The following is a 15,590-nucleotide window of genomic DNA, read 5'->3' as shown; positions in this document are numbered from 1 at the left end:
TGTCTCTGCCAGATGATCTTGATCATCATCAGCAGCAATAAGTCATGTTGGTCACAGTTCACTGATTCCAATCTAATCATGAGAAACCACCGAATGAATTCCAACAGAAGGAAATTCTACAAAACAGCTGTTTAGTACACCTCAAAATTTTCCATATCATCAAAACCAAGGAAAGTTTACAAAACTGTCACAGCCAGGAGAAATCTAAAGAAACAGGAGACGTGACAATTAAATAAAATGTAGTTTCCTGGATGGAATCCTGAAATAGACAAACTAAAGAAGGACCACTGGATATATAATATGTATATACCTTCATTAACAATAAAATATTAATATTGGTTCATTAATTGAAACAAATGCACCATCCAGATATAAGATACTAATAAGTAAAACTCATGGTGTAGTTTATGTTACTCTTTGTACTGTCTTTGTTAGGTTTCTATAAATCTAAAGCTGTCCTGAAGAATAAAGTTTATTTTTTAAAAAGCAGTACGTTGAGCAAAAGAAACCAGACATATGAACACACATGTCATGTGATACTATTTATAAGAAATTCTTGAGCAAATAAAGTTAATCTTTGGCAACTGAAATATGAATAGTGGGCTTTGGGTGGGAGGTAGAGATTGACAGGAAAGAGGCATGAAGGGAATTTCTGAGTGATAAAATATTTTGCAAGTTGACTGTATGATATGTAAGTGTAATGAGGAGCCTGGCTCCATTTTTGATATTTGACTATTGTCTTTTTAAATCTTAACCCCACAGAAGCTTTGCCCCCTATCTGGGCAAAATGATTAAAAAAAAAAGTCAGGTGATTTCTCCAAAGAGGAGGCAGCAAATCCTAACCACACAAGATTTTGTTCCCATGTGGAATCACAAAAAAACAAACAAACAAACAAACAAAAATCCTCAGCCTCTCTCTCAAACCATTTCATACTTGTTTCCAGAGAACTAAAGTAACGTAGGTAAATAATAGACTATTTCATATCCTCTTGATGTCTATGTCAATATCCAAACCAAATTTTGAGTGAGGGTTCATCTGACTCTGTAGGTGACCATAGTAAACTTGTCAAAATGTATTAAACTCAATGACTTTTTTTTAAAAAAAATTTAGTTGTAGATGGACCAAATACCTTCATTTTATTCACTTATTTTTATGTGGTGCTGAGGATCAAACTCAGTACCTTACACATGCTAGGCAAGTGCTCTACCACTGAACTACAATCACAGCCCCCTCAATTACTTTTTAATAGCATATAAGTTATGCATTAATTGTTTTTTAAACAAGTAGAGAGGGAAAATAAATTTAAATAAATATTTTTTGAAGTTTATTTTCTCTAAAAACATTTTACTTACCTTTGCAGAGACTGCCCAATTATTTTATATTAGACTATACTATGCAAATTAATCACAGACTGTATGTGATTAAAGAAAGCACTCATCACCAGAGGCAAAGACAAAATAGCAAATAACAAAGTTGGTCATTGTCTTTAGAATCTGAAGGAAGAGAAACAGTACACGTTACTGGAATCAAACCTGGACTCTGAACCAAAGGGAGACAAGCAACCTGGATTTTAGTCTGAACCTTGCTCTGGGCTTTCTGTATGACCAGGCACAAGCCATTTACCCATTTACCCAGCTGTTCTGCATCCATATAATCACAATCCAATGACAATCATTTTTCTTCTTGTTTCTTAGGACTAGATCTAAAAAAGATGTGCAGTTTGTCATTTTTTTTATTGCTCCATATTTCTTAACATATGGTCAACTTTTTGAAAAAATCTATATAAAAGAATTCCTGTTACTTTGCCTTCTGCTCCCAGTTCTCTTATATGGGTTGCCCTGAATGGTGCTGTTTATTTCTTCATGTGAACTTAAGTTATTGTCTGCAATCTTTTTATTTCAGTTTGATGACCCACTTTAGTATCTCTTATTGGGGAGATATGATAACAATGATTATTCTCAATTTTTATTTATGTGGGAATGACTTGATTTCTCTTTAATATTTTAAAAATCTTTTTTTCTGGATATGGAATTCTTGGTTTATAGTGTGCCACTTTTAGTACTTTATATATGTTATCCCACTACCTTCTGTTGATAAAAAGTCAACAGTCTTATTGAGATTCCTTTATATCTGATGGGTTGTTTTTGTCTTGTTGTTTTTCCCTTTTGTCTTTGTTTTCCAATAATTGGACTCTGATGACTTTAGGTAGACCCTCTTTGACTTTATTTTATTTAGAGTTTGTTGGTCTCCTTCATTGTTTGAACTAAGAATTCTCATTTAAATTTGGAAGTTTTCAGCCATTTTTTTGCCATTTATTATTTCTTTCTATAACACTATTATACATATATTAGTGTGCTTATTTATTTTCCACTATTTTTTTTGGTGGTGCTGGGGATTGAACCCAGGGCCTTGTGCATGCGAGGCAAGCACTCTACCAACTGAGCTATATCCCCAGCCCCTATTTTCCACTAATCTTAAGGATTGTGCTCATCTTCACTCATTTTTTTAAAAATCTGTTATTCGAAATGAATAATCTCAAGTGACCTGTCTTTAAATTTACTAATTGTTCTGGTGAGTCTAATCCTGTAGTGAAATTTTGAACATTTCTAGTGAAATTTTTACTTCAGTTATTTTTTTTATAAACTACAATATTGCTATTCGTTGCTTTTCCATATTATTAAAACTTTCTCCATTTAGCAAGACATTATTCTCAGACCTTCCATTAGTTCTTGAAACATGTTGAATGTTTTCTTTGGACATATTTATAATTGCAAATTTGAAAGGTTTTGTTCTTATTGTTCCACATTTGTGCATTGTTACCAACTTTTTCTATTAACATTTTGAAGAATATTATATGGAAACGCTGGAAATTAGATATCCTCTTTTTTAAAAAAATGTTCTAATTAGTTATACATAACAGTTGGATGCATTTTGACATCATATATAAATGGAGTATAACTTCTCATTCTTCTGGTTGTGCATGATGTAGAATCACAATGGTTGTACAGTCATATATGCATATAGGGTAATAATGCTTGATTCATTCTACTATCTTTCCTACCTCCATACCCCATCCTCTCTCTTCTCTCCCCTCTGCCAAATCCAAAGTACCTTTATTTTTCCCTGACTTCCCACCACCTCATTGTGAATTAGCCTCTGCATATCAGAGAAAACATTCAACCTTTGGTTTTTTGGTATTCTCCAGCTCCATCCATTTACCTGAAAATGCCATAATTTCATTCTTCTTTAAGGCTGAGTAATATTCCATTGTGTATATATGCCATATTTTCTTTATCCATTCATCTGTTGAAGGGAACCTAGGTTGGTTATCCTTTTTTACTCATGGTGTTTTTCTAATTTTTTTTTCATCATTGTTGCTTCTTTAGCAACTTTCCTAAACAATTTGCCCTTTTCTATTCTTTGCTCCATGAAACCATTGAAGTCCCTGCTCATTTAACTTAGAAGTCAGCTAATACTTAGACAGATATTCTTAAATAGCTGAGTCACTTTTATTATTAAAGTGGTGTGTGTGTGTGTGTGTGTGTGTGTGTGTGTGTGTGTACATACCTTCAATTTTCTAGCAGTTTATGACTTTGCCTTCACCCTCATTTCCAGCTTGTAAAGAGACTCAATGTGAGTTAGAGGTTAGTGACCAGGGTCTTCTCAGGTGTTTTCTAGACATACCCACAGCTGGGAACATGTTCTGAGCTTGTAAATCCCTAGGAAAAATGTGGAATTTTTCAAATCTTCTAAAAAAATTTCATTTTCCAAAATTTTTTTTAACTTTTTGGTCTGTCTCTTATTTCCCTAAATTAGCATTGTCATCTCAGGAGCTGTGATATTAAATAATAAACTGTGATTATTTTCAACAAAAGCATTAAGGATCTGGCATTCGTGTCTGAATGGTCTCTGAATTAGGTGAAATAAAGACAAGCATGGTGGATGAGGCTTTCGATGGAGCTGCAAGAGAAATTAAATAATGAAAATTTTCTGAAGACAAAGGTGTTTAGGAACCCATTCTTTCCATTTTGGGAACACCATCTTGGTAAGCAGTGCAGGGGTAAATGATGGATGTCCAAGTCTCTTGTGCTCCTTGATTCTCCCACCCTTGACTTGTGAAAAATGAGCTCCTGATCCATGCCGATACCTTCCTGAGTCACTGACAAAACACATTCAAACCCACTCTTTTCCACCAGTGACTGCTAGACTGCCAGTTTTCACTTTTACTTGAAAGGCTATGTGTTTTCAAGGGTACCACAGAGTTGGGAATTGGGAAATGGGAGTATGGCAATCAAGAATTATAAGTGTGCCCCAAATGTTGCAATGGAACATACTTGCACTAAAATATTTCCCATTGTTTACTTGCAGTTTATATTTAACTGTGCATTCAGGTTTTATTTTTGTTTGATTATTCTAAAACTGACAGCCCTTATTAACATGCAGTACACTCAGCTTAATCCAGGTTCTTGTAGTCTTTGTCTTAGAATACATGCTCCCAGCCTTTCACCCAACTCAGCATCCCCACACCAAACTGCACAGAATAACATATTGCTCTCCACAGACAAAAGACCATGTTAATATATAGCATCCTTCCAAACAATGTAGCTTCAAGCTATCTTTACCACTTTAAATACTCCTTCAAAACACACAATCACATTTCTTCTCCCAGCAGTCTGTTCTTCATCTCTATTTTAGCCTTTGTATAATGTTCTTTTTGCTTAAGCTTTCCTTCTGCATTCTCCCATCTTCTGACTAGTATACCCAAAATCAAATACAGTCTCACTGTGTAGGTTTCCAATTTTCCAGACAGAGTTAGTGAGTCACACCTTTATGGAATTATGTTTTCATGTAACCATTTATGTATTCCTGTTGCAGTATATATACTACACTGAATTTCAGTGAAATCCCAGAATAAGAAGAAACTGGATATCACCTGGTTAGTAGTTAGCTCTTCCACCTGCTTACTATTCTTATTAATGGAGCAGGAGGTAAGCTACAATTGCACCATGGCATGGAGAAAGGGACAGGATTTTTGGAAGAGGTCATGCAGGCAACCCCATCTTGGGAAGCAGTGCAGAGATAAATTCTGGATGGCCAAGTCTCTTGTACTCCTTGAGTCTACCCACCCTTGACTTGTGAATTAAATGATCTTCTCACCCAAGCTAACTATTAGCCTCCTTAGCCACTGACAGTACCAGATAAACCACAATATCATAACTGTCTCCATCTTTATTCAATTGGGACCAGATGAATACCACTTGCTGACATCAAACTGCCGGTGTGACAGAATCCTGGAATATAAAGAAGGTTAGCTCTGTGAAGACATATTCAGTAAACTTACAACAATGAACCTTATTTTTATAAGATTTAATTTTGGGGGTAATCCACTATCAAGGCAGGGTACTCTGATATTTTTCCCCAAATATTTGCTTTATTGAGAAATGAGTTCCGTAAATACAGTAACCATGATTAATTCATTTCTGTAATGACAAAGCACAGTGTAGTGTCAGACTTAATAACTCATAAGAGGATACAGGCACTGTGGAATAAATAAATGAAGTGCAGTTTATCACTGTTCTATTAAAAGTGGAAAAATATTTAAAGCTAGTTTTAGTATAAATATACAAGTTCATCCAGCTTTAACAAACATGCCATTTTTATTGCTGGTGATTTTCAGCATCATTTCCCTCTCCAATGAAAAGATATTTCTAACCTCCATTATGCTAATTAATAAACCTTTTCATGTGGACCTTGATAATACTATTGTTGTGTACTAAAAACATCACAAATGGGAATATAGATTCATGATTAGGACACTGCAGATACTAATTGTACACATGTTCAATGGGTTTTTAAAATCTTACCTAAGAACACTAAGATTTACATTGATATTAACTTGTATATACACGTTGTTTGTCCTGAAATATTTTTAAAAATTTCAAACACAAATTCTACATATGTAAATAATGCCAAAGGAACTTGTGTTTCTTGTTTTCACTATGCAGAAGTGAACCATAATTTTAATGTAATTATACATCCAGATTTTTTGCAATATACTTGATTTTGAGGATTTAAATAAATTTTCATTTATTCATTAATAGTTATATCTCTTCTAAATGTTATTTCATTCCATGAATCAATGTCATAGTAAACATGATTTGATTTGCATATATCTTAAAGACTTTTTTATTAGTATATTCACTTAAAAAATCCTGTTAAATCATGTTGAAAGTTTTGTTTGACTATGGTAACCCACAAACAGGGTTTAGCCCTTCATTTTGGCCAAAACACCTATTTGAATGCTTTGATCTTCCCTTTGTTTTATTCTCTCTCTCTCTCTCTCTTTTTTTAACGTATTGCCCTAGTTCATCTTCTAGTTGTTACATTAAAATGCAAGAATAATCGGAAACACGGAGAGACAGAGTTATTCACTTGCATTGAATTGTTCTCTAGAAAAATGTTGTGTATTATGACATAGATTATAACCAGGACAGAGTTCTTTCCCATTAATATAAATATAATGAGAGTGACAAATGGGTTCAAATAAAACTTGTTAAAACCACACCGCTAAGTTTTCTTACCTTTTCCTTAGATACTCTAAGTACCCCTATTTCATGATATGGTTATCTTTTTTCATAAAAAAAGATGATTGTTTAAAGACTCTATCCCCAAAAATGTTATATATGTATACTTCCATTTTTCCAATTTAGTAGAGATTTTCCTTTCATCACAATGTTCAGTGAGTACTAATTCTTTTTGATATTGAGTTCAGGAAAATTTTGAGTGGCTAAAAATGATGCAACATCCAGCAGAGTCAGGTGATATTGGTTCTAGTCTCAGTCCTGTATTAGTTTCCTATTGTTGCTATAACAACATAAATTGAAGGGCTTAAGACTACATAAATTTCAAGTCTGAGACAGGTCTTACTGGACTTGAAGTAATTTGCCAGTAGTGTTGTGTCTGTTCTGGAGATTCTAGGAAGGATCCAATTACTGGCCTTTTTCAGCTTTTAGAGCCTGTTTTATTTCTTGTGAGGAAACCCCCTTCCTTCATCCTCAGAGTCACTACTTTTGTGTCTCTATGGCCATGATTTCATTCACATAACTTCTGACCCTGACCTCCACTGGAAAGTGTTCTTTTATCCCCATATTTTTTTATTGGTGCATTATAGTAGTACATAATAGTGGAATTCATTGTTACATATTTGTACATACACACAACATAACAATATAGTGTGGCCAATATTATTCCCCAGTTATTTTCCCTTTCCCTCCTCTCCTCCCTCTCCCTGGACCCTAGCCTCTATTCTACAGATTTAAAGACTAATGTGACTAATCACATTAGTGATTAGTGCCACACAGATCATACAGGATTACCTCTGCATCTCCAGGTCCTTAACCTTAATCACACTGCCAGTCCCTGTTTCCATCTAAAGGAACATATTCATAGAGTTCAGCAATTATATGTGGGCATCTTTTCCTAACACGAGCTTCATCATTACCAGTTTGTGATCTTAATAAATCATTTAACTGTTCTCTTAGTTTTCCTCTTCAGCAACATGGTGATAATCACTCTGCCAATTAGGGTGGCTTTTATCCATTATATTTTCATTGTTTGTTTTCCTATGGATTGTTATATGTTCTAAATAAGATACTGATTGTGAAGTTATTTATATATTAGAAATCAAGATATATTAATCCCAGATCTGTATAGCAATTTGCTTATCCATTAATTCACATACTCAACAAATAATTATTGAGCTCTTACTATGTGCCTGTTACTATTCCATGTTTTACAGACAGAAGGATAAGCAAATAGAAAAGGTGAGTCATGGTGATTAAATGAAAAGATAGGTCACATAACTGAAAGAGTATTGAGGGGCTATTCCAGTGAGGGTGAACAAGGCTTACCTCTCTCAGGAGGTAAGCTGAAAGCTGAATGGCAAGGAGATCAGAAATAAATTTAAATCAACTATGCTAGGCAGTAGGCAGAGCACTGTAGGAAGAAAGGACTTAACTGGGAAGGCCATGTAACTGAACATAACAAGCAAGAAAGGAGATGAAAGAGGTGAGGCTGAAGATGCAGATAAGTGATCAAGTCATTGACATTGAATAGTGACAGACCGTGAGAACTAGAGGTGTTCATGAAGAAGAAGTCCATCCTTTTCCCTTTTTATATTTCATTGATCTTAAAAGGTAGCTGACAAAATCACTTGCCTGGAGAGAAATGTACTGAAGTCAGCAGAATTTTTTAAATGAATCAATATGGTAAAGTAATAATACCAAATGATTCTTTGGGAATTGGCGGGGGAGAAACAAGTGAACAATAAAACCAGTACATCATGTTTTCAGGAAAACACACACACACACACACACACACATCAAGAGGGTACTGGAAATCCTTGGTCCTTGTCAGCTCTGATCTGCAGATGGAAGGTCTGTCTGTATCTGCATATGCCCTTAGTTGACCATTATTCTTGAGCAGAGTGTTCAGCTGGGCTTTATGTTCTAGTTGGGTAATTTCCCAAAGGCATTGTTTCTGTATCCTTGGCATTAATTTTTATTAAAGAAAATAAAAATTTTGTTCATTAGTAGATAATCAGCCTTTCCTATTTTGCTTTACTATTATTTTTCTCATGGCCTTTGGTTTCTGAAATTTTACGATTATGTACCTAAATTGCATACTTTTATCTTCTTAAATATTGAGCATGGTTCTCAAAGTATGTGTAATTATCTTTTTTTTAAAATCTCTCAAATATTATTTCTTCAAGTATTGCCTCTTGTACATTTTCTGCTTCCAGAACTGCTGTAGGTATTTGTTGGCCTTTTTAATTTTGTCCAGATCCCTTAAACTTACTAATAAATATGACCAAATGCTTTCACGCATTAAATCATTTAAGAATCCAAGTACCCTTGAGAAGTTTATATTTATTATTTCCTTAATTTTATAGATGATAAAAACTGTGTCTGATCTCCTAATTAATCCTTAGAATAAGTTTTAATTTCAAAGGCTGAATTATGTTTTCCTTTATCACCAATTTCTTCTTATGAATTAAAACCATAAATAAGGTGAGAGTCACCTTTCTCCCATGGACACTGTATTATATTTAACTGATGCATTTTAGGAAAACCTATATTGGGTTGTTTTTGTGTAGTTTTCAATTTAAATAAATCATATTTCCTATAATTTTATACTTCTATCCAACTCATACAATTTCACCCATCTATCTTCTATTCATTATTATATGTTTGAGGTCAATTAATGTTTTTTCATATACAACTCCAGCTTGTTACATACAAAGTATTTATAATAGTATATCATATACATATAGTGTAGTATGTTTATGTCAGTCAGGGTAGGTTTGATTATGCTGCGATAACAAATGTTGATGTGACTTTTCTTGGTTATTTGAATAAGTTTGACTTTTCTCATGATGCTTTCCCATCATTTACTATTTTGATGAGAGTATTACCTTGTAAATAAAAAAAATAAACTGCATATGAAAAAGAATCAAATGTCCAAATCTACATTTCCCAGAAAAACTTAAATTGTGATTATAAATTCAGGTCATCATTTCCCTCATCCTCATCTTATCTTCCTGAACTATATGGTTAGGAATTGTTTTTATCTATAGAAAAGACACAACAGATAGTGGCAGAATACACAAAGCAGAAGGGAATTTAATTTCTTTAATTCAGTAACTCATAAGCAGGAGCAATTTTGCCCCCAGGGACATTTGGTAATGCCTATAGTCATTTTTGGTTGTCCCAACTGGGGAGGGAAATGCTACCAGATCTAGTTGGTTAGAGGGCAGAAATAATGCTAACTGTGCCTCAGTGCAAGGCAATACCACCTGCAGCCAAGAATAAACCAGTGCCAAACTGCAAAGACCCCAAGACTGAGAAAATAATCAAATTCAATTGGAATCTGACTGCACATTGTAATACATTTTTGCTACATGTATTTTATCATAGTTAATAAAAAGGGCTTAGCACAAAATTTAAAAACACAAGATTAAAGAAATTTATCCAAAGTTGAACAGTGGCAAAAAAATGATGATAATAATGATAATCAACAAATAACACAGTTTTTGTGAAAAAGAAAACTCAAGTGCTTATACAAAAATCTAGCTACTGTTTAACTTAGAGTCAGAAATGTCTCAGGTGACACTATTACTCATTCCCAAGAACAACTTGCTTATCTTCCCTGAGCAAAGGCACATGACAATTCTCACACTGTGCAGATGCAAGTATTCTCTGTTGTTAATCTGTCAATTAGCCTGTTGCATAGGCCCTTGAGGTCCAACCAGGTGGTCAGTTGTCCTGCTTAAGTTTATAAAAGGGAAGATTGCTTTCTTTACATAGATAATGAGGACTTAAAACAGGGTGCAAATTTTTAAAGTCCCTGCCAGATGTTGTTTAATAATATCATCACTCAGTCTTTGAGAAGACTGAATATTCTATCTGCAGTCTGCCAGGTCATCGGCCCTAAAAGTTTATAGTTTCATTAATTTTCTTTATGTGGATGTAGACAAGACCCAAGCCTCAACCCCCACTTGTTCTTTATATGCACATTTTCCTCAGACCATTAGATATAGGCAGATAAAACTAAGTTGAAGCTATTTTGGCACAGAGAAGTACTTGAATTTTAATTTTCTTGTGTTAAAGTCAAAGAATAATACATAGTCTTTCAATTAGAACTCTTGATTTTGAATCATGTTGCTTTTACTCAGGGAATATTGGCTCTTTGAAACTGGAACAAATTGTGAATGTGGCACCCAGAGGGAGATGCCAATTTACAGTGATTCCACTGAGAAAATAAACTAATACGAGCAGCAGAAAGCCTCAGTAGTATCCAGGAAATTCATACCCTAAATCCAAAGTAAAGAAATAGAAAATGTAGCAATAAAGTGAGATATCAGAAATTTCAGGAGCAGCAGGTTTAAACTATGAATGGAGTAATAATTATTTTGTTGTCTTTTCATTGTGCTTTCTTTATGTCACTGGGGAAAACTTTTCTTAAAGGAGCCATACGTAGTTTAATAATCGGGACTCAATTTTAGTCTTAACAAAAGAATGTAAATGCTAGAATTTAAGGAGCCTAGAACCCAAAGTAAGCAATATCAGTAGTTGTTACAGTTTGGATCTTATGTTTTCCATAGGGCCTATGCTAAAGTCTTGGTTGCCAATCTGCAGTGCTATCAGGAGGTATTGTGACCATTGTGAGTTGGGGCCTAGTGGAACTAACTTAGGTCGTTGGGGGTGTGCCCTTGAAGTGGATATGGAGACCTCCACTCTTCTCTTCCCCACTATCTCTCTGCCCTCTCTTTCTCTCTGCTTTCTAAGTACCATGCAGTGAGCAGATTTGCTATGTCATTTATTTCCTCCATATTATATTTTGCTGCCACAGGCCCCAAAATAACAGGACTAAATGACAATGGACTGAAACCTCTGAAACTATGAGCCAATTAACTTATTATCTTTTTTAGTTGTTATTTTGAGTATTTTGTTACAGCAACAGAAAGCTGACCAAGAGTAGTAGAACAAGTGCCTCTGGTGAAAATCCTATTCTACAGGCTAACAGAAACTATAATGAGTGACCAATGGATGGGGTTAGTGCAAAATAAACAGATTCTAAAACAGTAAGCAGACAAGACTCCTATATTTCAGTGATTCAAATGCTTTCATTTTCTGGCCCTCCAAGCATCCATCAATTATAGGTCAAATTTGAAGAAGATTGAAATGACGGAGTTGGGGAATTAAGAGTTGGGTTCTGCTGTTTGTTTGCTGTGTTGTAGTGCTAAGGATAGAACCCAGGGCCCTGCCCATTTTAGGCAAGTGTTTCTATCACTGAACTACATCTGCTGCCCCCAGAGTTGTTTTTAAATCATAAAGTTTTAGCAGTCTAATTCCACATGAAAGTAATAGGGAGGCTAGAGAGACATATTAAAGAGTTTGCATGTTTTAGAAAATACCTAAATATCTAGTAGAATGTCAGGACCAAGTAGGATCTAAGTAAGTTGTTTTTGTTTTTTTTTAAAGAAAGAGAGAGAGAGAGAATTTTAATATTTATTTTTTAGTTTTCGGCGGACACAACATCTTTGTTTGTATGTGGTGCTGAGGATCGAACCCGGGCTGCACGCATGCCAGGCAAGCGCGCTACGGCTTGAGCCACATCCCCAGCCCAGTAAGTTGTTTTTTATTGTTAAAACTTATATTCTACCTCAGTTAAGACTGAGTGTTCATGGGCTTTGCTTCCAATCTTATTTGCCCTGCCACTAGCTCCTCAGGATATTCCCTTAGCCTTTCCATAAGTCGTATCTGGATCACAACACCTTTTATTCATTGTTTTTATATTTCTTAACACTTATTAATTATACATATTAATGGGAGTCATTGTGAAATTTCTAGGCAGGCACTGATCAAATCTAACCTTTCAACATCTCTTCCTCTACTTTATCAGCCTTCCTTCTACTTGTTCAAACTTCCTCCAGATAGTTAATTCATCCCTTTCTTGGCTATGTTTAATCTGTTGCCCTTGGGTCAGTATAGTCCCAAGAAACTTTAAAGGTGAAAAGAATTCCTAGCTTTACCTAAACTAAAAGTAACTTAAGTAACCATGCATTCGAGTTCAGCAAGAGTGGTCCCCACTGATGTGTCTGGCCTCCTAACTAATTAAAGCACTTGTCCAGGTTTGTTTTCATTTTTTTTATCAAGTATCATTATTAGTAAGTATTTTAATGTGCACTAGAATAGGTTTGGCAGACTTCTGCATTGTGGTCCATTCTTCTGATGTCTCTACCATGATAAATAAGATGTCTGTGTAGTTAAAAGAATACTTATTCACTATAACATAATAAATCTGAATTATCACCAGTGATGGACACTTTATGAAATCTTAGTCTTTCCATGGAAATCTTAGGATTTCCATTTCAAGAAAAGGATATATAATATTCATTTATAAAACAAAGCAACCTTAGTCCCAAGCACCCAGGCAGAGCTAATTCTTCTGTGGTGTAAAGCAGTAGTGAACAAACATTTTATTCTGTTATATCTGTCAGTTACTGGCCAGTTAGCCAATTTTATGGTTCTTTGCTATGCAGAATAGATAAACTCACAGAGCACGAGTTTGTGGGGTAATTAGGAATTTATAAAAGATAAAACATCTGACATTGATTTAAAAAGCTCAAAATTTAAGAAAATAATTTATTGTAGTGATAATATAAATAGACATTTTTGGAAGCCTGCAATTATTAAAAAACATGTTCTTTGAGATTTTTGAATCAGAAATATACTTGAAACTTGTGCTAATAGTATAATGCACATGTGTTTTAAACTAAGTTATTCCACTATATCACGTAAAAGTTGCCATTATCAATTTACAAATGCATACATGCATATATGTATGTATGAATATTTATTCACATGTGCAGGGAAAATGACAAAGTTTTTAAAATAGATCACTTTTGAGACAAATTTGATGTTAAATACATCAGCAGTTCTTTAGGATAGCAGACAAGGTGTACTCTATGTTGCCCTTTAACTATAGAAGCTTTCAGGAACAATTTTGTAAATAAACATAAAAGTCTTCTGAACTAAAAAAGAGTTTAATAATATTTTTCAAAATTAATTTGAAACTGTTACTGAAAATATTCAACAAAGGGAGCACAAACCCACAACTCAACAACACTGACTCTAAAAGGAAGCACTGAGCAAATTTAACAATAAGACCTCAAATGTTGTAAAAATATAATTTCATGACTGTCATTGCACTTTGAAAGATCTTGACTTTCAAAAAAAGCCTAATGATGGTAATAATTTTTTATCAACTATTTATATCCTGAACCAAATTGGAATGAAACTGAGAAGGCCTGCCATGTTACAATGTCCAATTCTGATTAAAACAAAACAAAACAATATAACAACAACAAAAAAAATAAACAGAAATGAAGACAATCATTTTGCTGAGTTTGTGCTGCAAATATAAGTGAGCAAGAGAAGTACTATGAGTGAAAACACAAGAATATAGTGAAAATATTTATGCTGAAATATTTCTATAATTCAATACGATAGAAAAATTATTATTAAAAATATATCTTATTTAAAATAACTTGCTCTGAGCTTACCAAGTACCTTTGCACATAGCTAAGATTATTTTTTCTATTTTAAAGTATGACTAACAGAAAAAGTCAACTGAGGGTGTCAGCACTTTCAAATGTATTAACCAGAAGGGCATAGGCATAAAACTTTAAGATTATCCTAAAATATGTGTTTCAAAAAAAAATAACAATGACATAGTATTTTAAGATTGTTATACAAGGAACTGATTAAAATATGTGAGAATGGACTACTAAGAATTAAAATAATTGTTATGCTTATGTTGTTTTATAATTCTCCATCAACTAATAAGGAGTTGGGTGCTGTTTTTATATTTGTTTTAACATTCCAGCATCTATGTTATTTTTAAATCTTATGTTTGAAAATAGTTTGAGCACAATAAGGGCAATTTGAGGAGTAATAAACACTTATATATAATAAACAATGTATTTAATTATTTTTAGTACTTTGTTAATTTCTCAGAGTGTTCAGAGAAAGAGAAAAAGAGAAAGGATGAGGAAGAGAGAGAGAGAGTGAGGAAAAAAGAGAGAGAGAAAAGAAAAGCTTCAGTTATGTATAGTCCCTTGCGGGGAAAAAAAAGCCAAAACTCTACTATGTTCTCTGTTACATTATTTCAGAATTTCCATCTGATTATTTCTTTTTTTAACTTTTCTAAATTGAGGTATAATGAAATACAATCTAATATACAAATCAACTCTGTGCACTACTCTGTATTCAGCTGTGTACCATATTAAGAATTTGTATGCAGCCAGGTTTGGTGGCTCACACCTGTAATCTCAGCCACTGGGGCTGCAGAAGAAGGAGGATCACAAGTTCAAAGCCAGCCTCAGCAACAGCAAGGTACTAAGCAACTCAGTAAGATTCTATCTCTAAATAAAATACAAAATAGGGCTGGGGATGTAGCTCAGTGGTTGAGTGCCCCTGAGTTCAATCCTCAGTACCAAAAAAAAAAGAAAAGAAAAGAAAAGGATTTGTATCCATTATCATTTGACCATGACCCAGAATATATCTCATGTCACTTTCAGAAATTTCCCTACTGCATGTTCCAGTCAATATGACTCCATACCAGTCAGCCAGAATGATACACTAATTTTAATTTTTTTATCACCATAGGTTGATTTTGCCTCTTCTTGAAATTTACATGTGTATAACCATACAGCTGTGCACTCTTATATCTGATATGAATACATTAGAATGATGTTTTATATTTATCCATATTGTGTTTTATTCTTCTGGGTTACAGTAAAATACTTCACTGTATGAAAATACCTCTATTCATCAATTTCTTTGTTCATAAATTTTTAGGTTGTTTTCATTTTAGGGCTATTACAATTAAACCTAATGTGAACATTTTGTACAAGTCTTTTTGGACATAAACTTTCTTTTTTTCTCTTAGGTATATGTCCAGGTGAAATAACTGTGCCATAGGGAGATTTTGTATTTAACTTTATTAAAAACTGGTAGAAAGGTTT

The 15,590-nt window shown here is 33.9% G+C and overlaps 1 non-coding gene across 1 annotated transcript; it reads right to left on the bottom strand.

Moving 5' to 3' along the window:
* Positions 1 to 2,381: 2,381 nt before the first annotated feature.
* On the bottom strand, positions 2,382 to 2,454 carry Trnaa-cgc (transfer RNA alanine (anticodon CGC)). Its single transcript has one exon. It is a non-coding gene; the product is annotated as a tRNA-Ala (tRNA).
* Between the last annotated feature and the right edge of the window lie 13,136 nt (positions 2,455 to 15,590).

The sequence above is a fragment of the Marmota flaviventris genome, chromosome 9 (assembly GCF_047511675.1).
Source record: "Marmota flaviventris isolate mMarFla1 chromosome 9, mMarFla1.hap1, whole genome shotgun sequence".
NCBI lineage: Eukaryota > Metazoa > Chordata > Mammalia > Rodentia > Sciuridae > Marmota > Marmota flaviventris.
This window is presented reverse-complemented; position numbering and strand designations above follow the sequence as displayed.